Source organism: Haemaphysalis longicornis, unplaced genomic scaffold (assembly GCF_048455015.1).
Source record: "Haemaphysalis longicornis isolate Haplotype H1 unplaced genomic scaffold, Haemaphysalis longicornis Haplotype H1 scaffold_1, whole genome shotgun sequence".
NCBI classification, from domain to species: domain Eukaryota; kingdom Metazoa; phylum Arthropoda; class Arachnida; order Ixodida; family Ixodidae; genus Haemaphysalis; species Haemaphysalis longicornis.
In genome coordinates, this window is record NW_027526203.1 from 447,343,569 (window position 1) to 447,371,122 (window position 27,554).

General features: G+C 46.8%; 1 long non-coding RNA gene and 1 pseudogene across 1 annotated transcript in view; both read right to left on the reverse strand.

The window, feature by feature from the left end:
* Positions 1 to 3,085: 3,085 nt before the first annotated feature.
* The window catches only part of LOC144155938 (uncharacterized), a 34,376-nt gene continuing 9,907 nt past the window's right edge, over positions 3,086 to 27,554 (reverse strand). The window contains exons 2-4 of the long non-coding RNA XR_013319672.1: positions 5,601 to 5,799; positions 5,283 to 5,443; positions 3,086 to 3,266 (exon numbers count right to left, since the gene is read on the reverse strand). This is a non-coding gene — a long non-coding RNA (uncharacterized LOC144155938). The remainder of the gene's footprint in view (positions 3,267 to 5,282; positions 5,444 to 5,600; positions 5,800 to 27,554) is intronic.
* LOC144155937 (uncharacterized) lies at positions 19,917 to 22,689 on the reverse strand (annotated as a pseudogene).

The window sequence follows — 27,554 nt, forward strand, 5'->3', positions numbered from 1 at the left end:
GTGCGGTTAGGGACAGTCCTTGACCCCGTGTGAACGTCGCACCGTTCATGAAGCGAAGTTCTTACTCGGGTACTTTGTCCTCTGGCTGGTGTGAAAGTGTTCATTCTAGGCAACGTGTCCTCCCAGGATTTGGCCCCGGACGGCGAAAAAATGTCTGCGCAGGAGGTCGCCTGGTTCTTGCTGCGGCCGGAAACTAAACATCCCCCTCGCGAGGGCACGATCAAATGCAGAGCATTTGCGGGGGCGCACGACGTTAAGTAGTTTGCGTTACGTTAATGTTGTTGCACTTGTTGCTGTTGGTTGTTGTATTGTAATTAAATGAGGAGACGTAATTACGTGGTCACGTGACATCATTTATTAGCAGGTGGGTATGATTATTATTCTTCTCTTCTCTTCTCTCTCTTTTCTTCTCTGGCTGTTGTTGTTGCGTCGTCGACGTCTAGATGCCTCTTGTTGAGTTAGTCCCCCCCATTCGAGGGAGTCGATGGGAGACGTCATTGTTGAAGTTGTTCTTGTTCTTGCTGCTGCTGTATCAGCAGCTTCTTGACGTAGTTTGAATGAGTCAAGGATATAAGGCGCGTTCGTAGCCCTCCATTCTGTGTCGGCTTTGTGGCGCAGTGGGTAGAGCACCATGTACCTAGCGTTCCGCCCGCAGGGTCGTGGGATCGAAACCTGGCGCCGGTAAGTATTATTTTTTTATATAGTGTAGGGGGAGGGGTGCGGACTACTACGGACAACTCGAACGGGTGACATCGTGAGTTAAAGAAATGCTCTGCATTTAAAAGGTAAACGGACTGCTGTGTGTAACTTGTACATGGGAGTTCGGCGTAGCCGCCGGCAAAGTAGCATGCGGACAGAAGTCTGACCGTTCTTGTCGTCACTCGTAGAGTTGAGTGTAATACTCGGCGTACTGTTTAGTTTCCTCAGTGGCTCTAACTGCACCAATTTGTGTCCAGATAAACCATGGCGTGCCATACCAGAGTGTTATCAGATGTGGCTGCTCAAAGATTAGCGATTCAGCATCGACAAGTGTTGTACGTAAATGTGCAGTGAAGGGCTCGATTATGCATGGTGGCAATGCGAAAAACTGTCGCAAAGCGCCTCAGTGACGCTAAGCCCCAAGCAGATCGTCACAGAGGAGCCTAGCAGCCCTGCCAGAGTGGTGCATTACCTGTGCGAAGGATGTGAGCCTGTGGGGAACCCCGACTGAGTTTTCACCCCCAGTGGGACGTTTGCTTCAAACTAACCGGAAATAAACAGTGTGCGCGCGTTCCGGTGTTCGTAGTGATGGCGGCGTCAGTGTCTGTTGACGCTGCCAAGAGTAAAAAGACGTTTGGTTATGCCTCCCGCCTACTTGCTTGGCCAGCGGGCTCCTTCATCTCGAAAGCTGGTGTGCCCTGGCAGAGAATATATTTCCTTCGTGGTCAATAAAAATGCATAAAATGATTCACGATTGTTGTCCTCCCTTGCTCCACTCACCAAAGCGTTCAGCACTAATCAGAGGCACCGAAAGCACAGCGGCAAACAAATAATGTTCACATACGGCCATATTTTCGCTTCAAACCAGAGGAGTCCTATTCGACGATAGAAATACATGTACTGAATTAAGTATAAAGAAACAGTAATGCGATAACAGACCTAGTAAAAGAAATGAAAGAGAAAGGAACAAAAGCGAAAAAAATTGCTGAAAAGGTACTGAATCCGGCTTACGGCTTATGCGCGGGGCTCAATCTCTGACAAGACGACGAAATCTGCCGGCCACTGTATACCGCCATCTAACCTCCACACGTCATTGGCGCAGAGAGACGCCCTCTCACGGACAGACTCCGCCATTAAATGGCTCTATAGTAATGTTCCCTAATGCGTGTGGATATAAACACGTGAGTAATTTGCCTGGTCAAGCTAAGGCTGAAAGCTTCAGAACTAGCGCTACTAGCCACGGGTGTACTAATGGGGACGAAACGCGTACGTCTCAACTCAGCCCGCATGCAGTCTTTGTCTTTGCCTCAACGGGCGCTTTCTAACCATTCAGACGGCGCCGAAAAGGGCAAGGAAGGCGCCAAGAGGCACGATTTGCGTCGCCGTTATCAGGGAAATCTTTTGCTGATAAGGGGGGTATTTTCAAGCATTCTTTAGCAAAACTTTTCACTCGAAGGTGTAACCACGGTGTAACATTAGGCTGCGCGAAAAGGTGTAAACATTGACTACCTTGAGGGTGTACGTGCTGACTCTCTTTTGCAGGGCTATACCTACACCCTATGAGGGAAAAGTTTCGCTAACGAACGCTTGAAAAGACCCCCCTTATCAGCAAAAGATTTTCTTGATAACGGCGACGCAAATCGTGCCTCTTAGCGCCTTTCTTGCGCCTTTTGGTGCCTTCAGAATGGTTAGACAACGCCCGTTCAGGCCAAAGATATTCGGGACGCTCAAAATATACGCCCCTTCACATCCACAAGCCTGCGAAGCTGTAATTAGCCACGCATTACCGAGTTTCGCGTAATTAATTAACGGAGACAGTAATTTAGAAATCCGCGGACCTTTCAGCAAACTTGCCGTGTTTTGACCATATATAGTGCACAATACTTCGGCTCGAAGGGTGAGAACTTTCATGATATCGGGCAAATCTTTTGCTGATAAAGGGGGTCTTTTCAAGCGTTCTTTAGTTAAACTTTTCACTGGAACTGTGGAAGTATAAGCCCCGCAGAAGGGTGTCAGTCCTTGCACCCGAGAGAGAAAGAGAGAGAGAAATATGTTTATTGGAGAGGTTGGCCTAGAAAAGTCAGAATTTGCTCCCTTGCGTGCAGCGTAATGTTAGACCTCTTGAGGGAAACGTTCACATCACGTGTGTAAGTTTTCTCTTCGACGTGAGTTTTCATGTGATGTTATTTATTCGTATTCAGAGATCTTAGTGAGTGAGAGTTTGTTCTAAAGCGTAGTTTCCGATCCAAATTCCCTTTTATATTCATATTTTTAATTTTTTTTTCTTTTCAATTCTGTACATGCACGCCACTGTGCTCAAGCTGGCGTAGCCAGCGAGCTCAGGAGCCTTGATAGAGGCAGAAAATATTTAGAAAACTCTTTTATTTTCGCAATTGAAGCAAGGAGCATGAGTGACATGGCGAGATGGTCATGTTTTGGCGGCGCGAAGGATTGCAAGCTTGTACAGAACACGGGCAGGCTTGGACGCGCTTCGGGTTTGGAACTTCAAAGAGGTGCCCTGACTTGTCGAACAAGGCCAGCGCGCTGAAGCTAAGTGAATGCAACATCTTAAAAAAAAAAGAAGAACAAGAAGAAAAAGCCAAAGTTACACATATGCAGCAGTCAGGAACGGAAGCAGCTGCGGGCTGGCGACCCGGTTTATTACAGCTCCATAGTAGGGAAGGGAGCAGGCCGATAAGCATCCTTAGGCACCACAGATTACATGAAATTAGTTTTATAGACTTTCAGTCATACTTCTACGAGGTCGCGGCTTCGATTCCCGGCCGCGGCGGCCGCTTTTCTGATGGAGGCGAAAAGCAAAAACACCCGTGTGTACGAGATTTCGGCGCACGTTAGGCGCACGATAAAAACAATGGCAGCATCTCAACTCCGTGGATAATGGCGAGGGTGCGGAGTACGGGGACCGTGACATCCAAGTTGCACCCCGAGTGAAATCCGATTTGCGCCCCGACCGTCATTCGATTTTAGTCACTTTGCCTCCGCTTGCCGCGGTTTCGTATTCGGGGAAGCTCGTTGTCTTCGTAGACGTTAGCATCAGCGTGACGCGTCTTACGTTCGTTTCCGTCCATGGCGGGAAGAGGGTATGGAATTTTCAGAACCCGCTTACATACGCGGTACACCGCGGCGCCATCTCGTGTTTCCGCGTAGCGCCATTAAGCGTAGTTCGATGCAGTCACTGTGTATTACAACTTGATCACAATTAACCTGACTACACCGGTACTTTTGCGCGTTTTCTCGTATGGACACCAGGCCCTTCCCTCGAGGGAAACGAGGCGGCACACGCCGCTGTCCGCGCTCTTACATTCCGGGCGTTTTCGTCGACGGAAGAGGACCTTTCCGAACCCTCCATCTATCCCCCGGTCTCTCCACGATACACTGAAATCTTGTATCATTATCGCCAACTGCGGCTTCAATACCCTCCTCCTCACCCATCCCTCAGCACACAGGCGGCTCGCATTTGGCGTCGACTGCAGACCAACACATTCTACAACACCACGATACTCCACTACATCTCTTCCTCCACTTACCCCTACAACTGCCCTTCTTGCTCCGTCCCAAACACTACCTACCACCTGGTGTGGGAGTGCCCCTACGCGCCAAACCCCCTCCCTTCCCCATCCCCTGAGCAGTGGGAGCACGAGCTGGCCAGCTCACGGTGCGAGGACCAAGAACGCCTCATCACTCGCGCCCAAGCAGCTGCGCTAGCTGGCGGCTATCTGAACTGAGAAAGCCACCCACTTTTATGCTCAATAAATGTTTTCCAATCCAATCCAATCTCGTTGCTAGATTATGTTAGTGCCTGTTTTGGAGTGTTTTGGAGTGCTTTTGTACTATTTTAGATAGTTTCCGCACAGATTTTCGCTTAATGATGGTGTGTGCACGGATTGACGCGGACGGACACTGGGAGGTCCAAAGGTATACTCCGCACCCTTACAGGCGAGGGGGTAAGCCGTTTGGCTCTCGGGTACTAACTCACGGTCGTAGCCCAATGGGTAAGACGACTGACATTACCTCTGTCTGGTCTACTAAACACAGGCTCGAATCCTGCCGGTGCCTGTGTGATTTTTTTGCGATTTTAAATGTTATGCGCACGGACGCGGACGGACATTGTGAGGTCCTAAGATGCTCCGCACCTAAAAAACGCGCCTCGTCGCCGCGTTGCGTCGGCGCGTTAAGCGATACAATCAATCAAGCTTTACAGCGCAGGGTATACAGAGCAACACTTCGCCTTCCAGCCAACCCCTCTACAATACGCTTACTCTCAACTGGCACCGTTAACACGATCCCCCAGCCCCTCGAAGACCACCGCCTACAGCCAACTTGCTTGTCTATCCACAACCCCCTAAGGTTCGTTCCTCCTGCATTAACTGAACCTCACTGCTCCACTTCGACAAGGCCACTGAATTCTCATATGGATGACTTTTGAAATGCACGCTGACTTTCTCTCATGCTACCTTTTACGGCCCTTACGAAAGAATTTCTTATGTAATTCGGTAATTTGGCTTTCCGAATACGGGGTTGGTGAGCCTCACTAACTGGAGCGCACCAAAGGAGCATCGTACCTATGCGCCTCCTGGACAACGTCGAGAAGGCAGAGAGGGGGCCAGCTGGCAGGCGCCTCTGCAGCATCCCAGGAGGCCGTTGATGCGGCGACCAAGCGCCCAGCCTCGCGTGCAGGGCCTTCGCATATCGCAGTCCAAGTCTGACGCCCACGATGGAGAGCCTGTGTGTGCATGGTATAACCACAGAGAGGTGTTTTACGTAAGTTTTGCCATTGCCGCAACAGTGCCGCAAATGGCTATGAACCAACCCATCTGGTCCACATCGCGTGCATCTCACAGGGAGTGAACCAGCTGCTGGCAAGGGCAGGGGGTACTCACACCAATGAGCCCTCTCCATTACCAGGCATGTGCGGGCTACCAGCACTACCTTATGGGCCGAGCAGTGAAAAGCCCTCGCCTAGCGCAAGCACCTGCGGTGCTCGCGATCCGACACGTCCGCACACGGGGCTCCCCAGGCGCAGAACCTTTGCCCGAAACAGGCAGCAGGCACGCCCAGCTCCAAGCCCTCCAGGCAGCCCTGCGACATGTATACATAGAGCCACCTCAGGTGAACCACGGTGTACCCGATTGTGACCAGCCCACGTCCCCGGGACCATCGCCATACCTCGACTACGAAGGTAACCCAAGAGAAAATGTAACTGGTCCCAGGTGGTGTATGGTTAAATTCCCATTTGGGCCCAGCTGGTCCTTGCTGGTCCCAACTGGTACCAGCTAGTTCCAGCTGGGAATTTAACCATAAAACAGTGGTACCAACTACTATTTTCTCTTGGGAAGGTCACAGTTCTGCAGCAAGAATGAGATTTTTTCATTTAGTTGTTCTTGTCCCAAATGCAAAAGAAAATTTTTGGCTTATAAGCATTCTACGCCCGTACAGCAGCTTCCAGTGTAAGGCCAATGGAGCTCATTCTGTGCAGTTTGCATCGAATTTATGCACTTACGTTATAACATAATTTACGTTACTTTAGCCTCTCGTTTTCTTTTTAAGATAAGACCTGCACTACAAATATATGTGTAGCGCAGGTGCTTTGTTAAAAAAAACGACAGGCGCATCCGACGCGGTGTTCGCGCGCCATCACCCCAATATTCCATCGTCCCGCTTCGCAGCCAGCCCACTCCCAGCCAGTACGCAGTTATAAAAGGTACATTGGCCGAACACAGAGCTGTTTTTGCTTGCCACAGCGATGATCTTGACCATATCACTGATATGAAGCTCCGTGTTTACCTGCTAGCGCGTTGCCCTACAGTCGGAGCTCATACCGGTACGATGCAGAAGGAAAGCAGTTCCTGAAAACTCAGGGCCGTAGTGAACCATGGCTTTCAAAGGGGAATGTAATCGAGCTACAATCAAAGCCATCATCCGTGCCTTGCTCATCGCAGCCAAACAACCGCTAACTCTACAGCTTCTGTGCGAATTCAAAACGAGTAAAGGCCAGGAGATTCCATTCAAACAGTACGGCTTCTGTGGCCCCCTCCGCTTCCTTCTGAGCCTCCCGGATGCCGTACGCTTGACGCGGGTGGGTGGCGAAACCAAGTTCTGACAGGCCAGTTCTCACAAAGGAAGTCAAGCACATACAGAATTTCTTCAACAGCCAGAAACAGTTCATACAGTCGGTGAACCACCTGCCAACTACTTTCAGCCCAGCCAACAGCAAGCCAAGCATGCCGAAAACTTTATCCATGGACAGAAAAAGTAAAAAATGCTCGTGAGCCAGCCACCTACAGGTTCCAAGCCCGTTAACAGCGCCAACCAGCCGCGATCTGTGCAGCAGCCAACGCCCAACTCGAGCCATCTGTGGTACCATAAGAGACCAAGGACAACTTGTGCCGCACCTGGCTGACCACTTCGTGAGTGGCATCGATGTACTTCAGCTGGACAAAGCCCATGCCCGAAAGTTTGGCAGCAGCATCGACCATTCAGCATTTGGCTACAAAACGAGCAAGGACTTCCTGCGTAGCAATTGTGGCATACTGTGTGCCACAGGACAGGAGGTTGCCGACACCCTCTCAAATGGAGCTGCACTCCATTTGAGAGGGTGTCGGCAACCTCCTGTCCAAGGTCAACTGGCACGCCTTTCACGAACCTCGAAGCCAAGGCTAAGGTCCTTACCACGCTTCAGTGTGCATGAAACTGCCAGTGCAAGGAAGCAGGACAGTGTAGACTCACCTCTGCAGTCAGTGCAGCCACAGCTTAAACGGTACAATGCGATTAATTTATTGGCTGTCTAGCCATGAACCTAGATGACTTGGTGCACGAGTGAAGCGTGCGGCAGTGTTTCCCCCGCGTGTATGAGTGTTGTGCCTGTTGTGGACAATGTGCGGATATTACTGTCCGCGAGACGTGGTCAACCAAAGTGGGGCGGGGTGCGAGCAGCCAGCCACATGTGCTGTAGTCATTGGGTGATCACTAGCGTCACCTTCAGTGCCATTACGCCACGCAGCTCCAGGCCCATGCGAGGTCTGGGACACGCTTCCTTGTTTGTGCTTCATTTGTGCCTGCCTCCGGTGTGGTCAATCGTGTTGTATAATGTTCAAATAAATGTTTTCCTTTAAATAACTCCCATTCGTCTCGCCATGCCACCTGAAGGCCCCAGCCTTCACGCCCAGCCCTCACAGTACTGCATACGGTGCAATTCATGAATTGCGAGGAGGACCAGAGATAGCGCAAATTAAAAGTAATGTGGTTTTAGCAGCACAATTTACAACAATCAAGGCCTAAACCTGAAAAATAGCTGCAATGATTTCATTCAATCGGCAGATTTGAAGATCCACGGCGGGTAAAATGGATCAAAAAGAAAGAATCTGGCTTGGATGTTTTTAAAAAAGCATAGTAGAGACAGAAAATGTAGGTGATTTCTTGCTGAAGTTAGATGTCGGGATTTTTTACTATAGAAGTGTAGAGCATGTTTGAGATAAGGCGTGTTCAGACTTATTTAAGCACAAATGTCAAGGAAGGCATTTCTAGTAAATTTATCATGAGTGGTTTTCAAAGTGTCAAGACGCATAAAAAACAAATAGGCTCGGGTAACACTTCTTTACCATGTCTCCAGATAAACCTCTCTCAAGAGACGTTTTTAAAACCTCTTGCTGTAGCATAAGCTTGTGTTGTTCTCAGCAAGACATCTTTTACACGTTTACAAATAAACTTTATCAAAACTGCTAGCGGTAAACGTTTACAAGATGTCTTCACGTAGAGGTAGACGATTTTAGCTGTTTCAGGCTGTTTCAAGACGTCTTCAAGACAACTTGTGTTTCATGGGGTGGCACGTTGTACGTGCCATAATTGTCGTGACGACGTCTGTTTTGCGTTGCTGTCTCCTTCAGTGCGTTAGAAAACAAAAGGTGCAGAACCACTGATGCTGGGTGCGGGCGCGGGAAGGGCAAATCATTTTCCGCCTCGCGTCGCAGGCAGAACGCGGGCTAACGGAACGACGCACCACAGCGCGGGCAGGCGGGCGGCCGCATGAGGCGCAAAGAACTACCGCGTGCCTGTCACGTGAGGTGGGGCATCTCCCATCAGTTTTTCCTTTTTATTTTTTATGACTAGGCTTCACAATAGTCACGTGACGCTCCCTCCTAAACTTTTTTTTTTCCTCCATGGTGGCACAACTGCTGTGGCGCTCGCGGGTGTGGCGCTCGCGCAAGCGCTTGCGTGTGGTTACCGTTGACTGCGGCAGGTTTTCCCGCTACACACCTGTGATGTGCAGTAAAGGGCAAGAATGACTGTGTTAAAAAATATATTAAAGGGCGTAAAAAAAAAACGGACGACAAAAAACGAACGGACGGCCATTCTCATCCGTCTTTCTCGTCAGTTGTTTTTGTTTTGCTTCTATTTGTTTGCTTTTTCTTCAATACCAACCAACTTATTGTAAAGATGCAGCTGATTTCGTTAGGTTGCATCGGGCTGCGCCCTTTTTTTATTGGACCAGATAATCTGGATCAGATAATGTGAATGTCGATTATCCGGTAGAATAATAAAAGGGCACAGCCCGATCAAAAAAAAAAAAAAAAAAACAGGCTGCATCTTTACAATACCCCTAGCTCCTTCCTGTGTTGGCAGCAGCGTATGAGGTGACACGACCGCCGTCTTGATGCCCATGCATAACATATCAAAGAATCAAGCTACATGACACTGGGGAGCACAGTATCATCAAATTTCAACTCTTGAACTGCGCTGTATTAAAACGTAAACAGACGCATCATTCCGTCTTTGTATGCTCTTCCCTTGTCTGTTTAAGTTCTAATACAGCACGGTTCAAGAACTTCAAACTACTCAAACAACACCCAAAAGAATTGACTCTCACTGCTGATAACCCCGCAGTAGATGCACCCCTTCTCCACCTCTGGGATGCTTGCTGGGTCGTATACGCGATAGGTGGAAAAACACTACGTATTCAAGATTCGCATCACTAAGTTCAGTGCAGAAGCTAGCTGTAGCACACACACAACAACTAAGTCTGCAAAACTGGACACAATTTTGCAATAAATTACTATAAACACAGTTACGAACTGGCCATCTTATGGGAACTGGTACATTCAAGCAAACTACAACACACCAGCTTCAACGGCTTACACACAACTACCAAGAAACAGAGGATGCAAGGCTCAAGGAACTACCCCCATTTAATTAAAGCTGACCGCCACCCACAACAAGGCCCCACCGTACACTGATCAAGCCAATCTCGTCATGGACAAACTTTTGCAATGGCCAAACTGCATATTTGCAATCTGGATTAGATCACCCTGGGAAACTTCTCCACTGTACATCAACCAACACTGGCTAGCAGGCACTGCCCCCTCCTTTCACTGGAATCATGCTGACATAACACTGATTTCAAGACCAGAAAGCCACTCACCCTAAAAACCTTCGCTCAATATCACGGATCAGCGTGGTTTTTGAACACCTAGTTCATAATTAACCACTCCCCACACAGAAGAGAATAACAACTTTCCTGACATTGTGTACAGCTAGCTTCTGGCTGCAATTAACACAGAACATCTTGCTCCGATTCAATAAAAGACATCATACACAACCCTAATAATGAAATCAAGAAATTAACTTTGCCTTTCAACATCCCAAGCAACCACCGGACGGCCGACGGACGTCCGCTGTACGTCCATTCCGGCTCCAGCAGACGTCCGTATGACGTCCGTTTCAGGGCCGATGGACGCGTACTATGTACGTCCGTTGGACGTCCGGTTTTAACACTTTCGTACGTCCAGTCGGACGTCCGAAACTGGCGGTATTTTGGATGTTCAGCAAAAATTTCCAAAATCACATAACGAGAAGCTAATGTTGTTACAACGAATAGTACAGTACACCGCGCAAGGCTAACGCACTACCCAGGTAGCACAAAAGAGCTTAAATACTTCTACTACCGCGATTTTTCAGGACGAAAGAAACGGCTTGCAAACATCCCAGACAATCCGATCACGCATTCGCGACGTTTTCGAAAGGTCTTAAATCACGTCTAATGTCCAGCGGGTATTACTATTTCTAGACGATTTATTTACTCTCTTTAAAACATCCTCAAAAATCGGTTTAGAAGTTGGATTTTACAAGAGCTGTTTAAGTCTGTCAATGCGACTTTTCAATCCGTATTTTAGATGGTTAGAAGACGTTCTGATAATTCTGGTCTAGCAAAGGGCTTTAGAAAGATGCTAAGAATCCCTTTCTTGAGATATTTAGAGCCGCTTTTTAGACGTATGAAATACGGCTTTATGAACCCCCCTGCCATACCCCCCTCCCCCGGAGGTAATGCTGCGGGCGAATGCAGCGGCTTTGCTGCATGCATTTGGAATTAAAAGCCATTTGACTCGAGCAAACATTTTATTGAGACCAAGCAATGGGGGTAATGTACTGAGGAGAAAAATACCATTACAATTTAGAAAACATTGCGGTGAAAGCGTCCTTTCCACCTGCCAGAAGCATCTTATATAAAAACGTCCAAATAAAACACTTAACAAGATAAGAGCAATGCAACAAACTTGTATCAACAAGTCCAGAACTCTACACTTTCTTATTTTTAAACAAAGGATGGAGGGCAAACAGAACTCTGAAAACAAAAACAAAATAAATCAATGCAAGAAACTTGTAAAATCAGGTCCATAACTCTGTGAACTTGCTTATGGATATTGGAAGGTACGAATGCAGCACAAATAAAACACTACAAAAAAGGCACACGCGAGAAACTCTCACCATCACGTCCACAACTTGTACAGTTGTGTATGACTATTTGAAAGCAAGTATGCAGTACAAATAAAACTTTCACGAAAAAATATAAATAGAAGAAAATTGTACCATCAGGTCCACAACTTTGTACATTTGTTTTTAAACTTAAACAATAAGATGCAAGGACAACTTGTTCTACAAAAAATGATAGTCACTTAGGAAAGTGAAACAATTGAACTGCGTTTATCTGAAAGATCACATTGTAAAAATGTACCACAAAATGTGTTAAATACTTTCTTCCAAATAAAAAGCCACGTGCAGCATGACTAACAAAGCATCACCAGCGGGAGTGAACATATCTTAAATGCAAAAGCTTTTCTTCAATACACATGGTTGAAAAAAAAGAAAACAATGCACAATTTTTCGAAACAAATAAAAAGCCATGTGCGGCACGACTAGCAAATATCACCAGTAGTAGTAAACCTATCCTAAATGCCAAAACGTTTCATCAATAGTGATGGTTCATACATGCTTGAAAAAAAAAAAACCCTCAGCAACCACAACAGATAATGGGGTCCTCTTGTCTGCGCTGATGAGGGGCAAATCCTCTGTGACCTTTCTGTCGACGACGCCTTTCCCATTTCTTGCACTTTCCTTAATTAGCTGTGCTGTACTGGTCGTACCTCCAGCTGTTCAGGTTGTCTGGATGAACTGCAGAAAAAAAGCCAATAAAAACCCTAGGTGTGTAATCCGTTTAAAATACCCTGTTATGTGTTAGTCAATGTGGGTCTTACGTTCGCGCCTTTGCATTCTTGAGCTGGATCATGATGACTGTCTTCATTTCTGCGTCCGTGGCTCCTCGTGTTTGCATATTCGCTCTCACAGCCTCTTAAAAAGAGTTGTACACGCACGCATATATCAAAGAACATCCCTTTTTTACGGCCTATTGTACGTACCACATAAATATAACTAAACTGAGCAGTTGCAATAAGATAATAAAAAGTTGAACCAGGGCAAGCCGAAGCAGCAAGCATGGTGCTATTTCATTCAACACTGCAGGCTTCACAGCCCAAAAAGGAGTTGACTACCTATTGACTAACCTCTGACGAGGTGGCACAAGCTTGTTTTTCTGGCCCGAGTTTTCTGTCGCGAGCTGCCTAATTATTTGCCAGCTGCTTCGCTGAGCCACGGCACAGCGATCTTCCGTCAGGTGAAGGGTACAGGCCTTTTGGGCTAGGAAATTATTTGCCGGCAGCTTGGTTTAAGTAAAGGTCCTATTCTAGGTCCATTTTAAAAGCTCTGTGACGGCGCAAATGACCGAAATACCCCACGTGGTCGTACTGTCACGGAAGTTGTCCTTCGCGAGCAAAGAGTGCCGGCATTTCGTGTCAGAATAATTATTTGCCGTGAGAGCACGGCCGGGTGGCTTATTTCGGTTATTTGCGCCGCCACAGTGCGTTAAAATCGGGCCTAGAATATGACCTTTAGTTAAACCAAGCTGCCGGCAAATAATTATCCTAGCGCAAAAGGCATGCACCCTTCACCTAACGGAACATCGATGTGTCGCGGCTAAGGCAAGGAGCCGGCAAATAATTAGGCAGCTTCGACAGAAAACTGCCAAGAAAGCTGCCGGCTAATAACAGCTTACAGCGCGGAAGACTGGCACTCTTCGCTTCACGGCAGCTTGCGAAAGAAAACTCTCCAGCTGTCTGCCGGCAAAGCGCGTTCTCATACAGCATGCCGGCACTAATCATCTGACCGCAGCAAGCCAATAAGGGGAGACTGCCGGGCCGGCAAACTTCCGCTCGCGCGGGTAGGCTGGCTGCCGGCCGAATATCCACTCCCAAGAATTCATGTTTCAAGCTGATATATTTTAAAATTTGCTTAAAATATGCAAAACTAACCATCGCGCGACATTTTTGCACTACTTTAATTTAACATTGCCGAAAGAGCCTTATCTCTAAGCAGGATTTAACATCTTGCGACGATTACCACGTCTATCATCTGGTTGGGGCGGCATGTTGCGATGGCAACAGTCGGGTCGGCTCCGAAACAGATCGCGATTTGAACCTACGTAGGTTTTAATTGCGGCAATACGTTGATATTAATTGCTGCGAAAAAAAAATAAACAGGCGCCAGTAAAATCGCAGTGCCGCTTCGAGCAGAGGCACCCGTGTTGGAGGCGGTTTGCAGAGCTTTATCGGCATCAAAACACGGATATCTCAGGCGCTGCGGCTGGCTAAACGTTCACCCACGACGCCCTGTCAGGCAGGCACTGCGTCATGGCATGGGACGACAGAATTCTCTCATAAGGAGTGAAACAAACCCACTTGTTCGCCTACGGCCCTCCTGGGTTAGTGCAAAAAAGATGCCGCAAAATTTTGACGCCGGCTTTCTTAAAAATGACGGTGAAAGCGCAGCTCAGCATTTCCGACCAAGGATGCCAAGATGCAGCACAAGTTGTCGCGCAAGTAAACCAAAACATTTAATAAATGTTACAATGCCAACAATATATTCCACGAGCAGCTGCTTAACCAAATACTTCTCGCTTAAAACTAACCACGGTATTACGTATACAACACTCGTGTTTGACAACATCGCGAAACTGCACACATCAAGACAACTTAACGGGCGCTTGTGGCTGGAAATAAAGCTTTTTTCAGAATCACTGTCACAAATACATCAGAGACATGTCACAGCGCGGCGGTATCAACGGGCGGAACAATATGTGACCAATGAAAACGGCACAAATAGCAAATACTTACAAAAATGAGGGCTACACAAAGAAGCTCGAAGATCGGCGCCCAGCCGCAAACTGACCGTTGGGGTTGGCGCCAAAATGATTACTCTTCAACCCAGCGCGCGCCCAAGCTCATGCGAACGCTGCGGTAGAGGCAGAGAGGAAAGCCACTGTTTTCCCAGTCCATGGAGTCACATCAGGCCATACCGTTGGCGCCAAACCTGATTACTCTCAAACCAGCGCGCGCCCAAGCGCGGGACTGTACGGCCGGCTACAAGAAGGCTAGAGGAAGAACTGCTAGCAGCAGTTATCAGAAATACGTTTTAAAGACGTCATTGTCTGAGGGATATTATCCTTGCAATGATTGACTTCTAGAAGCCATCTTTTCCTGTCTGAAATCCCTTTCTGACGTTTCCTCCATAAATATGACGTTTTCTAGACATTCTGTGCTACCTGGGTAACGGGCAGGCGGCATACATGAACACAGTGAACATGTTTCGTTAGCGGTTCTCAATTCTTATATATCCTTCCCCAAAGAGATCATCGTTGGAGTTAGTGAAGTGCTTCAAAAAAATTAAAAAAATTAGGCTTAAGACTAAAAATATGCAGATAAAACTTGCAACCTATAAGCCAGGGTGTTGATGTACAAAATCTTTTTAATTGAAAAGCACAGTAGCTTTTTCGTTTTTGCTTTTATATCCAATTTGCGACATTATTTGATGCTTCATAGTAACTTTTTACATCCGTTGGCGGATTTCATCCGGACTTGTACATCCGTTTCTGTATGTCCACGTCCGAAAATGTACGTCCAAACATGGACGTACAGTGGCCGTCCAAACTGGGCCTTGGATGTCCGGCTGTATTTCGGACGTCCCACGGACGTCTGTGGTTGCTTGGGATCAAGGTAGCTTTTGACAAAATCACCCGCAATGCTATTCATGATGGCCTCGATTAACCAAACTCTGGCATAACTGCGAATTCTCATTCCTCACTGACTGCATCGGGAGAAGGGGCATCAAACACCTTCAATCCCCCACTTTTCCAGTAATATTCAAGGGAACCCCACAATGCTCTTAAATATCATCCATGCTATTTAACATTGCCATGAAGGATCTACCACCTCTCATTTAACACATTCCATATCTCAATAAGCGTGCAATGTGTGCAGACCATGCGGACCTTCATGGGTTGAACAGGCACGTACCCAACAAGATTCTCTCCAAGAAGCAAAACAGATGGCCTAAAATACCTGCAATCTCATGGTCTAGGATGTGTCCTTTAAAAATGCACCGTCCTCATGCTATGTAAATGAACTTAAAAGAAACAAGGACACACAGTCCTGAATCCTGACCTGCACATAAATGGTCGACATGTTCCTAAGGTATCCCACTTCCAAATTCTAGGCCTCAACATCCCAAAGGACAGCTTCGGCTTCCATACTACTTTTCTCTGCAACAAACTCTGCGGCAGTTGGTCAGCATCACTAGGTCGGTCTTTCATTGCCAATACGGCCTCAAAAAAAAAATCTGACACTACACACTTAATCCAAGTAATCCTGATCAGTCGAATGACTTAAGGTGCACTATACCTGTTAGTAAAAATGCTGAAAAAGAGAAGATAAATGTCAGGCTTATAAAATGGCACTGGGTATACATCTCAAAACAGTTACATAAAAATTAATGCAACTTGGACTCCAAAAGGATTATGAGAAACCCACAATGCCACCCAGATGGCCTGCCTCAAACTTACCAAAACTGGACGAACTACCCTGGTTGGGGAACATGTTCCCACCCCAACAAGACCGAAAACAACGCATCCCCCTTGACATATAGAGAACCATCTGCGTAGCTCCAATACCACGCAATACACACCCCACATACAACAAAGCATGATGCACTGCCTGAGTCAAAGCCCTTGAAGATAAGAATGCTGGGCAGTTTCACACCAGGTGTGCCGACACCTCCCCGTATCCACAATGAAACCCGCTAATGAAGTCTGTATAGCTGACCACCACAGGACTGAACTAACAACAGCAGTGCTTCTGGCTATAAGCACAGAAACTGCAGAAGAACTGGCACTGGCATTGGCAGCCACTACAGTCCCCTGCCAGGATCAAGAGGAACTTAATTCCGATACTCCCAAGAACATTACCACACCCAGGATTTTTGTCTGGGGGGGTTTGAAAATTTGACAAAAAATATAAAATATAAATATACAAATATACAAATATAAAAGAACAAGTTTAAAAACAAATATAAGTAATACAAATAAATATAAATAAATAAACATAAAGAATAAAATATATAAAACTATAAAAGAGTAGTTGTTGACTCTTATTTTTCACGCGAAAAAATTAAGCGTCAAATCACCCCCATATCCTATGCAACCGGCCTTCAGAAGGAGTGTAATAATAGATACGCCTTTACACAACAACAAAAAGACACACGAAGACTTTTGTTATTGCTCGAAGCCTCGGACCCTAGTTTGGAAGTACAATGGGAAGGAAATACAATTAAAGCATTCCTGAATGCCTACTTGCCTGATGAAGTCAAGCAAAGCGTAAAGCACGTGCAGTCTCCTCGTGACCTTTATTTTTGCAAAAATGCAGAGAAAAAAAATTTTGCAGTACAGTTGACTAATATAATGACGACGAAAATTGGCCCTTCTCTACAGCTACGGTAGCATGGTGATCGGCAGTGAAGCAGTCGAGAAGTTTCAGTATTTTTAAGGTTAACTGATCTAATTTACTAATAACATCGGCAGACCTTAACACATACAAATTTCAAACAATACACTTTTAGCATGAAATGAGAAAATAGACAAAAGAGCAAGAGTACCAAACGGAAGATAGCGGATGGTGAAACTGTCCCGGAGTAATTAAGGAACCAAAGACGGGTGGCAGTGTTTATGAAGTGAGACCCCGGTGCCGGCAGCTGCTCCCTGTGAACCCGGTGAACAGGGCTTTGATTTGTTTCAACCCTGCCATTGAAAAGAAAAGCGAGTTGCAGACACATTTTCCGCAACCAATCAGGGAGACGCTTCTTCACAGCAATCAGCCACGTTCCCGCCTCAAAGAAAGGGACCAAACACTAACAGACGCAAAGTTTGAACCCGAAAACATACTCTTTGGCAAAAGAATTATTGACGCAGATGAAATAACTGAGACAAAACGGTGAAGTGAGGAGTGGAAAAAACGGGAATAGCCGTTTGAAGTAGTGAGGGCTCAGAGCCTGGAGCAAACACCACAGGGGGTGCGGAATCTTCTTCAATGCGGAAACCCGAGCCCCTGTGACACTCGGACAGGATGATCTCCTCACCCTGTAATCTCCTCACCCTGTCTTCCGGTCAGTCGGCACATAAACACAGGCTACGCGAGTTTCTTAGTAAAACGGTCGCCCTTACGGCCGAAGCAGTTCTTAACAACGGGGAAATTTAAGACAGAAAACGCAACCAGGGCTTTGCAGTAATTATTCGCTGCTACACCAGATACAAAAAAGAAGGCTGTTCACCTGTCTATCAACTGTAAACAATGATTTGCACGGTGAAGCCAGTTTTGAGAAACAAAGATAGAGCTCAAGCTTGAAGTACGTCTTCATGCGAAAGTTTACTCGAATTTGATCTATCTGCAAGTGAGGGCTGAGGAGTGTGCTGAGCAATCACATTAACCCATATTTCTGAAAAAGTATTAAACACGACATCATTGTTATCTATGTTCCCAGGCTTTCCTAACTGCGCGCGGAACATTGCCACTTTCCTCACTATAATGTTACAAACTCAGACGATATAAAGATAAGGGAAAACTGAACCTTTTTTTATTCAACGGGAGAGGGTGGGCAGCTCGTACTGTGCTCAATATTGAAGAAAAAACAGTTGTTTAAGCTTTCAAATGGAACAAAATAAAGTCGACCCGATATTGTTAGATTTGAGTTGAAGTCAGAAGGCAAGCTTGAGAATACTGAGTCCCAATGTATGGGAAATTTTAGCGTCCTTTTTTAGGGGTGAAGCCCCTTAGGGGCTGGGGCTGTTGGTGTCTCCTGCCATCGTCGTAATCGTCGTCTCATGTAGTCACGCGTTACTAAAACACTGGGAAACCTGTTTACGCCTCGCCCTAGAACGTAACGCGTACTAAAAAAACACCGGGACACTCGTTTATGCCTTGTGCTGGAGTGCTTCGTAACGCATACTAATAAAAACACCGGGACACTCATTTACACCTCACACTAGAGAGCTTTGTGCTTCAAAGTCAAGAGACTTTTACAGCAAAGCTGTATATGCCTCTACCCCCCAACGGTTTCATCTCCGTTGGCAAAAACGCCAAGGCGCCAAGAATACACTTATACACTGCATGCTTCACCCCTCCAGAGGTTTCATATATGTTAGTGAAGATGGCCCGGGATTGTTTTTTCTAGAAGACAACGAATGATTCAAATCTCTTGACAGACGTCTGGCCGAACATTGCCGCACGTGTAAGCACCGTTGCTATCCGCTTTTCCACGAGACAGATATCCTGTTTAAGCATAAAGACAGGCGTACTAGAGAGTTGATGGAATCATACTACATCAGAAAGTGGGGGAGTGATTGTATCAGGGAAACATCAGTTGTCCTGCACGAAAAAGAATTTGGTTATTTGGAGCGGTCGTCGCGATAAGGTGGTCCAGTGTTAAGAAAGGTGCGTTGTCAACAGTGGAGTGTTTTGGTCGTGATAGTATGTCATTGGCTGGTGTGGGCACGTGGCGTGGTGGGGGAGGAGGATTCTGTGTATGTATACGTAGTTACGTCTTTTCCAATAAATCGAGTTGAAAGTCAGCGCTAGTCCTGTCCACTTCTTTCTTATTGTGTCCCTGTTAGTTCGCGCTGTTCCCCTAGATGTAGTGATTCTAACCTTATTAAACAGCTGATGCCAACATCATGTATATCCTGCTGTTAACAACACTGGGTATAGATCTTTAGTACTCAAAAAGCATGATTTTACTCGACTACGTGGAAGATATGTGATGCTTGTCAAAAATTCTTTTGCAACAAACCGAAGTGTAAACGGATGCTGAAATGGGTCTATCGAGCTCTTATTGTATATGAATATGGGTGTTTGTAAAGGGACTAAAGTGCGTTCATGACCCCGCTCCTGTCCCCTCTTTTTCACCTGCCCTATCTGTCACCCCCTGGACACCTCTTCCCCACTGCCGTGTAGCAATCCGGGCTCTAAGCCTGGATAACCTCTCGGCTTTTCCGTTCGCTTTTCTCCTCCTCCTAACTCATGCACTCCTCTGCTTGACTAGTTGAATTCTAGAGTCTTAGCTTATTACTAGAGCCCAAGCTCAGAAGAAGAGAAACAACGCGCACTTCACGGTCTCCTCATAAACTACCGTATAATGCGGAATATAGGTCGAGGCGGAATATAGGTCGACCCCCTTACTTTGTAGCCGAAAAATGCAAAAAAAAAAATTAGGTACCAACCATTGTTTTATTGAGGCTATAACTTGTTTCGTCTGAAATTACTCATTTAAAACTGTCTGAAGTATCATCGGACGACTGCTTCTGGCTCGCTGTCGCCCACACAGCAGGTCGTCCTTCGTGCAGTCCAGGGAATTGCTTATGCAGCACTTCTTAAACACTCGCAAGACCATGTCACAGGGTTCGTACAGAATATTTGACTGAAAATTCAAGGACTTTTCAAGGATTTCAAGGATAAAAATGGGCAAAATTCAAGGAGTGTAAGCAAAATTTTATTTGCTTACAAGACTTATGAAAGCAGCACAGTTTTCGCATGGATTTCTTTTTCCACAGAAGCTATCTCCAGCTCCTTTCCTTTAGCAGTTCGACGGAAGCTGTTTGCCTTGACTAAATAGGTGAGGTCGTTTTTCGCCTCAGCTTCTTCCGAAAAACGGTCCGCGGATTCCAGCAGGCACTTGAGAGTTTTTTGAAGCTTTGACTTCCTCCCTTGCATCTTATCGAGCTCTTGCTCGAGCTCTTTTCTCTTTGAAGTTGCCTGCCGTGACAGTGCTTGTTTCTTTTGTCCGTCTAGGTATGCAGCATACCTATGCCGGGCTTGGCGCACTGACGCCTTCAACTCTTTTGAAATTGGAACGTTCAGCAGGCCGCCATGGTTTTTCACAGCCTCGCAGATAACTCGTTGAGAAATATACGACAGCTCTGCCAAATTCTCGACCGCAACCTGCTTGTTGATGCTGAAGCCTCTTTCCACTGAGGCCTGCCCATGGCTCAGGAGGAGAAGAAGTTTCATCACAGCCCATAACTGCGAGAAAGAAGCATCGTGCTTCAGCAGCCGCACAAAAAAACTGTCAAGTCGTTCATAATCTTTTTCGTAGTTTTGTAGTTCATGCCGTTTTTCTAGGCAAAACTGAATATACTGTGTGCACACAATGTCTCGTTTGTGCTCAGAGAGAAGCTTGTTGTCGATTAGGCAGTTAAGCACAATTTTTAGCTTCCCAAGGCACGTGTCTGTCTTGGACATCTCTGTGGGGTCGAAACATGACAACCCACGAACGACAGGGTACCTCAGAGGACTTCTCTCCATGACTTTCAGCATCATGTTCACGAAGAACTTCCGGCACTCATACCTAAACTCAAGAATACACTTGGCGCTCGCTTTGCTACTTTTCAAAATCTTCTCAGCTGCACGTCCAACATCCACCTTTTCAAGTTCTGTGTAAACGGCAGCATCTTCAACATCAATGCGCAGCAGCTTCGCGATGCTGGTGGCTTCTGTCATTACGGAGCACTTTACGAACCTTGACAGAAGGCTCCTCAGAACACTTTCAAGTTCTTTTGCCAGCAAAAACGTCTTGGGAGAATCACTCTGAAAAACAGTCAGGAAAGGCTGCACAACCATGGCAACGTTTAGGGAAAAGTTCAGTTTTGCGAGTGCAAGCTGGTCATTTAGAAAAGCACTGACGTTTTCATATGCTCTGCATTTTGGCACGGGCAGCCTGCGGCCACTCACTGCTTCAGTGTATTGCTTCAGGTGCTCCCATGTGGCCAGGGCTCTTTCCAGTACGGGCACGTTCTCGATCCAACGGTGAGATACAAAAGGAAGTGGAAACACGCTGCTCCCTGTCTCTCGAATAAAATCTTCACGCCTGGCTGGTGCATCATGAAAGAGTGAGAACAAGCTGGACAAATATGTGTCAACTGGCCAGCCCGTTGCATGCATTCCAGCTTTGTAGGCATTATGCACTGTGTGAAGTCCACACGATCCAATATCCAAACACTGAACTTGAAAGTCATTTTTCATGTGCTGCTGGAACTTGTGGAAAAGACTCCAGTTGACATTGGGGCCATCCATGGAAAGCTGAACAATTTTGCTCATCGGAAAGGACGCCAGCACTTCCGTCAAATTCTTCATGAGGTCGTCCGCTGTGCTGTGGCCCATGAATGCCGATGTCACATATCTTGTTGTCACCTCAGAATTGTTCCACAGTCTCACGTGAACATCAAGTTGTTTCTTTTGCAGGTATTCGTTCAACGTTTCATCAAAAAGGACAACAAAATGGTCAGATTTCTCCATCATGTCCAAGACTTGAGAAGCGAAAAATGGGCGCAGACCGTGGCACGCGACGTACGCGCATTTTTTTTCCGAACAAGTGAAGCTTCTCGCGATATCGCTATCCGGAAACATCTTTCGGAACAGCTCGGAAACTGATCCACTGGAGCTGTATGAGTAGTGTGAAGACACAACTTTCATCGTCCACAAAATTTCGGCTTCAATCACGGAGTCATGCCTTCTGCAGTCTTCGTCAAGGGTCGCAGCTCGAGAGGATGTTTCCGTGTTTTCCCGCTGAGAAGTCGTTTCTGTGACGCTTGCCGCTTGCAAAAAACTCGTGACGGAAGAGCAGCCCTCGCCTGCCGCAACTTTGGATCGGTGCTTGGCACTTTTCTGATGGGTCTTCAACGCCGACTCCCCCATTGTCGACCGACCTCTGACATACTGCGCACTTCGCTCGATAAGGGTCGCTTGTCTCCGGCCTCACCCAGTGACGATATTCGCTGTGCTCCAGCCACGCAGACTGAAACTTGCACTTTCCGCCTGGCATCCTGTCAAAGTAAAGTTGCAGGCATTGCACTCAGCACAAACGCGAACTTTCGTCGAAAAATGACGCGCGAGGCCGACGCACGGACCGAGTATCGACCGACCGACCATATAACTTGCGTTGGATTGGCTTGGATTTCTGGCTCACATCTGTTGCCAGACGACGCAGGCGCTGCCGGTTTCGAAACCGAAAATTGCTGCTATTGCTCTTCTGTCAAGGCTACTTGTTTTCGCGGTCATTCCTCAGTAAACGCGTTTTTGAAATCAGTGCGACTTACGGAAATACGTCGTTCATTTGCTTTATTGAAACAAAGTCCACTAAATTTTCAAGGATTACAAGGAGCTCACTTATATTTAAGGAGTTTCAAGGGCCCTTGAATTCATGTTATCAAATTCAAGGATATTCAAGGATTTCAAGGGTCTGTGCGAACCCTGATGTCATCGTGAAGCGAGCGCGAAGCGTGGGACACTCGTGTGCAGACCGGAGCGACAGCCAGTCTGTGCAGGCAGTCAGCAAACATCTTGGGGTATCCATTCGTAGAGACATCGCACGGCGCTAGCAGACAAAATTTGCCCCTTTGTACAGCAGCACAGGTGCACAGAGCAGCGCCCATGAAACGAGGCTTTCCGAGCGTTGCATACCGAGAGCTGCACCTTCAGCTAACGCCGCTAGCAACACTTCTTTTGGTGATACCGAACTGGCGCAAGGCGGACACGTCATTGGCCTTGGAAAACCCTCACCTTTTCTTTTAAATGCTGCTGTAAACCGGCACCAAGTGCCTAAACTCATTTTGCGCGAGAAGAAAATAGCACGCACACATTCGCCGACAGCGAGAGAAGCGACAAAACAAAGATGGCGTCGCGTCCGATTGATGGTGGTGGCGATGGTGCCTTTGGGGTTTGGATGGGCTCGATGGGCTGCCCGGTCGCCAGATGACAACTGCCAGTGACTGCAATATAGGTCGAGGGGTGACTTTTTGGCAAATTTTTCTGCAAAAAATCTCGACCTATATTCCGCATTATACGGTATGTTAGTGGTGGCAGATTGGTTTCCAATTCAGTTTGACACTTTCACTACCTCCGTTTTAGTCATGTTTACAATTTATATCAACTTCTCATTTGCTTGCAAGCAGTGTACACACAGTATGCCGAATAAATGTGCTTAAAGGGCCCCTGAGATGGGGGTTTTTGGGGGGTCGATGGTATCGGAGCGCAACGGCTATTTCTTGAACTAATCGTGACGTGTTTGTGCGCTCTTGATTTAATCGATTTTTTACGAGCGTAAAAACATCAGAAAGCTACAAAAAACATCTTTTGTGTGTGGGTGCTTTTACACAGTCACACATATTTGTTTTATACCGGAGTGTAAAGCACTTACACATCGGGCCAAACCGGGCTTGACGCTCCTCCGTTCTCGGCGGAAGGATACAGTGAGCGCAGGAGCAACGACGCTTGCAGCCAGCGTGATCGCTCAGCGCTCCGTGTCTGGTGTTAGAGTATCATCAGTTTTCTTTGCATTTACTTTCTTGGACGCTGTACCCGAAAGGATTCTTTGCACCATCTGTGTTTCGAGCGTAGCCTCGACGTTGTTTCAGAGGTGGTAACGAACGGCGCGCCAAGGGAGCGCCGCGCCGACGACGAAGGAGGAGCTCCGCACGCAGCGCTTGGACGACGCCGGGCACTGTTCGTGATCACGAGGCGCACGCTCAAGTGCGCTCACGCGGGCTGAATAAATCAGTTCAAGCCCAAACGCTGTCGCAGCTGATTCTCTGCGGCGGTCGCGACAACGGCAAGAGCATGCTCATCCCGTAACGACAACTGTCAAAGAGTTTCATTTCATTGCTTCCCATCAAGTCATGATCGCAGGAAAGTGTGGTTTGCTGCACCGGCCTTCTGAATGAACCTGTTGCCTAGTGTCCTTAGCGCACTTTACCGTTTACCGTGCTAAATGAAGCAAGAGTAGCCGTTTGCCGCTAAAACGAAAGGATTGCACTCTGCGGTTTCTGCATTCCGGCTTACCGGCTCTAGAGTTCCTGTATATATACAGGAACTCTAACCGGCTCTGCCGAGTAGCGACATCTGGCGAATTTGTCGCAAAGCAAATGACACAAACGTTTGTTGCCCAGAACTGTTCGCTTACGCTTGAAATGGCTTGAATCTTAGGCGTCTTAGATTGAACTCTCACAATACAATAATTTTTTTTTTTAAAGAGCCGTATACTTCTACTGTAGAGCTTAAAAAATCGAAAACATGACGTTGACGCCGCCATCTAGTGGGAAGAATTAGGACCAAGTATTGCATTAACCAGAATTCACGCCACCGCTAAATATTTCGATATAAAATGAATAAGATATATTGTAATGATTCCGCAGTTACCTATATTACCTTGCCCAAGACGATTTTGAAAGCATAAAAGAGCTATGATAGTTCATAAAGGCATCTGAACCATTGGAAACATGGGAAGCTGGAGTAGGGGCGGAAATTTTGCTCGCTCATTCTAAAAAAAATTGTCATTTATCGTGCTCCTGATCATCATTTAGCAAGAATGTAGTAAACAACATCAACTAAGATTGCTTGCATGAAGCGCAGAGCACAGCGCATTTGCTGTGCCGTAAAGTTCCGGAAGAACGCCCACCCAAATTTAAGTACAGTGATATCAAGTGAAAAATACGAGATGGGCGAAATTTCGGGTCAAGCGTGGAAAGGACGAATAAGTGACCGCATCTACACATGAAGAGATGATTCGGGTTTGTTTTGTTCACTCATCGGCGCTAAAGCCATGGATTTTACGGGGTGGGCGCGCGTATTTCAGTAAATTGAATATTTCACCCGTAGAAGGGGGTGGGCGATGTTTCAGGGGAGGGCGTTCACTCGGAACTTTCCGGTAATCTAATCAAAACGCGAGCGTACATTTCGCCGGCGCAGGGGGCTCGCTACTACAGTCGGTATAAATTCTAGCCTCTGTATCGCTATGTAGCGACGGTAAAAATAAGTTACCGTTCACGGAAACTCTCGCGCATGCAAGGTCGACTTCCGCAATCACCAGTATCTCCTGCTCAAAGTCCGTAAAGACTGAAAACGTAGCTTAAAAAAAAAAAAGGACGTCGTCGTCTCATGTGCGACCCACTCGCTGAAGTAACCATGGTAACGACGACGCTCTAAACCAAACCGCCGCCGTCAAAAATCGCGGACATTCCGGCGGCCAACCATGAAATGAGTGCTTCGCCTCGTACGAGGTCGGACTATGTCGTCATCGCAAGCCGCCGAGCCAACAAATAGTTCTGTCTCGTTGGGGTAATAACTTTTGTTAGCGTGAGCGAATATGCTTACTATTTTTGGACTTGTTTCTACAAGAACTATAGAGTAGATTTCTGACACAAACAAAAACACTTTGAAATCCATCTCAGGCCCCCTTTAAGTTCCGCCCTGGAAGCTCACGAGTGTGTTGTCACAGACCACAACACCAAATTGGTAAGGGATTATGATAGTGCAAGGGCATTGGCACTTTTTTAGCGCACTTTTTTGATAAAGAAAGTTAGGGTAGATGGGTCCGGAAAACTTTAAGCATTGCCTATGCAGTTGGACAATGTTTATAACTATCTTTATTGTTCCTTTAAATTTGCTGACAGCTGATAAAAAATGTAGATAAATATAGTAAATACAAAAACATTGTTTTTCAGTTGCAATGCTGCTTGATTAGCGTGTGCTTGTGCACCTATCCAAAGTGTCTGATGTGCTACAATCGTCCTTCCCAATTCACTCATTAGCAGATTTTATAATCCCATACAGCTATGTTCCTTGGTAAATACACCATAGTTGGTAGTGTGTGGAATAATGTGTGATGTTGTTGCTCATTCAGTTTTGCATATAGTCTCTGAAATGTTTGTTACATTTCCCAATTGAGATTTCGGTCATCGACCCCCATATGTGCGCAATTTTGGCGCACGTTAAAGATCCCCAGGTGGTCAAAATTAATCGGGAGCCCTCCACTACGGCGCGCCTCATCAAATGCGTTGCGTTGGTGCATTAAACCCTAAATTCAATCAATCAATTCGGCCATCACTTCGAAGCGGAGTGGGCATGTTTTTTCGTGTTCCTTTGCTTCAGGCCTGGGATTTCGGATCGGCAGCCTGTTGTCCACGCAGGCTGTCACCCTGGATTTGGATATGCACCGGCTTTCACTCTGCTGGTGTGGGCCGTCGAGTGTGAGCTCCTGCTCCCCAGTACCCATCTGTCAGCCACACTTTTGTCCCGCAAACTCCAAAGTGGCTGGAACCGCCGCACACTCCACTCCTTGTCACAGCAAGCTTGCCTCTATGCTTCACTGTTCCCGTCAAGGCTCCTCGCCCCCCGGACGCAGCATGATGTCAGCCAGCAGTGTTCGACACAGTGTTGTGTGCGATGGGATCGACCACAGTGGAACCACTCTCTACTTTTTTCGTCACCTTTCTAATCTCTACTTTTCTCTACCCTATCCTATTCTCCCCACATACCCCCACCCTCTAAACTGGGTTGAATGCAGGTGAACTCCCCTGAGCAGTTCAATATACCCCTTGTCCATTTCTTTTCCCCCTTTCTTAAAAAAACAATCCACTACCCCCCCCCCCCCCCTTCTATCTTCCAATGCAAGGAAAGAAAAAGTGTTATAGGGAGCAGTGCTTCAAACTACCAATTTCACTACATATTTTTGCTAAATATTTTGAGAGAATTAATCGCCCCTGATATCACAGACAATTGCGATTTAGAGTGCTGGTCACTAAAATTTGCAGTTTTGTAAAAAGCAATAAAACCTAAGGGGATTTTGCTTCCCTGCCAAATGTAGGGTACATACAGCGCCATGCCGAATGCAGCCTGTGTAAGGCCAGCTCGCTGCTATGGTTGCAAGCTATGGTCCTATGCATCAGGGCCAGAGGGAGCATAGGGTTGGAGCTAAGCTTGCATGGGCTATTGCATTAAAGCAGGTTCCTTGTTGATGAGAATTAATGCCACGCTGCGTATGATGTCCACGTTGCGTTTCCAGTCCTGGGTCCACATCACACGTACGTGTACAGAACATTGTTTGGGGGCCCATCATTGTGGGTCGGCGGATCTGACCTCATTACTATTCCACTATTCCTGGAGGTCCCGAGCAAGTTGCTTCACAATTTCGTACCCCTGCAGGGAATCTTGTGGTCTACATATAAATAGGTATGAAAGCTGGACAGAAGAAAAAACACCCGAATACACATTTTTGTACCCACCCAGAGCTTTCAGTATGACTCACTGCCAACTTACCTTTCTGCTCCGAGATGCTGGGGCTTTAGCAGCAGCTGCCCA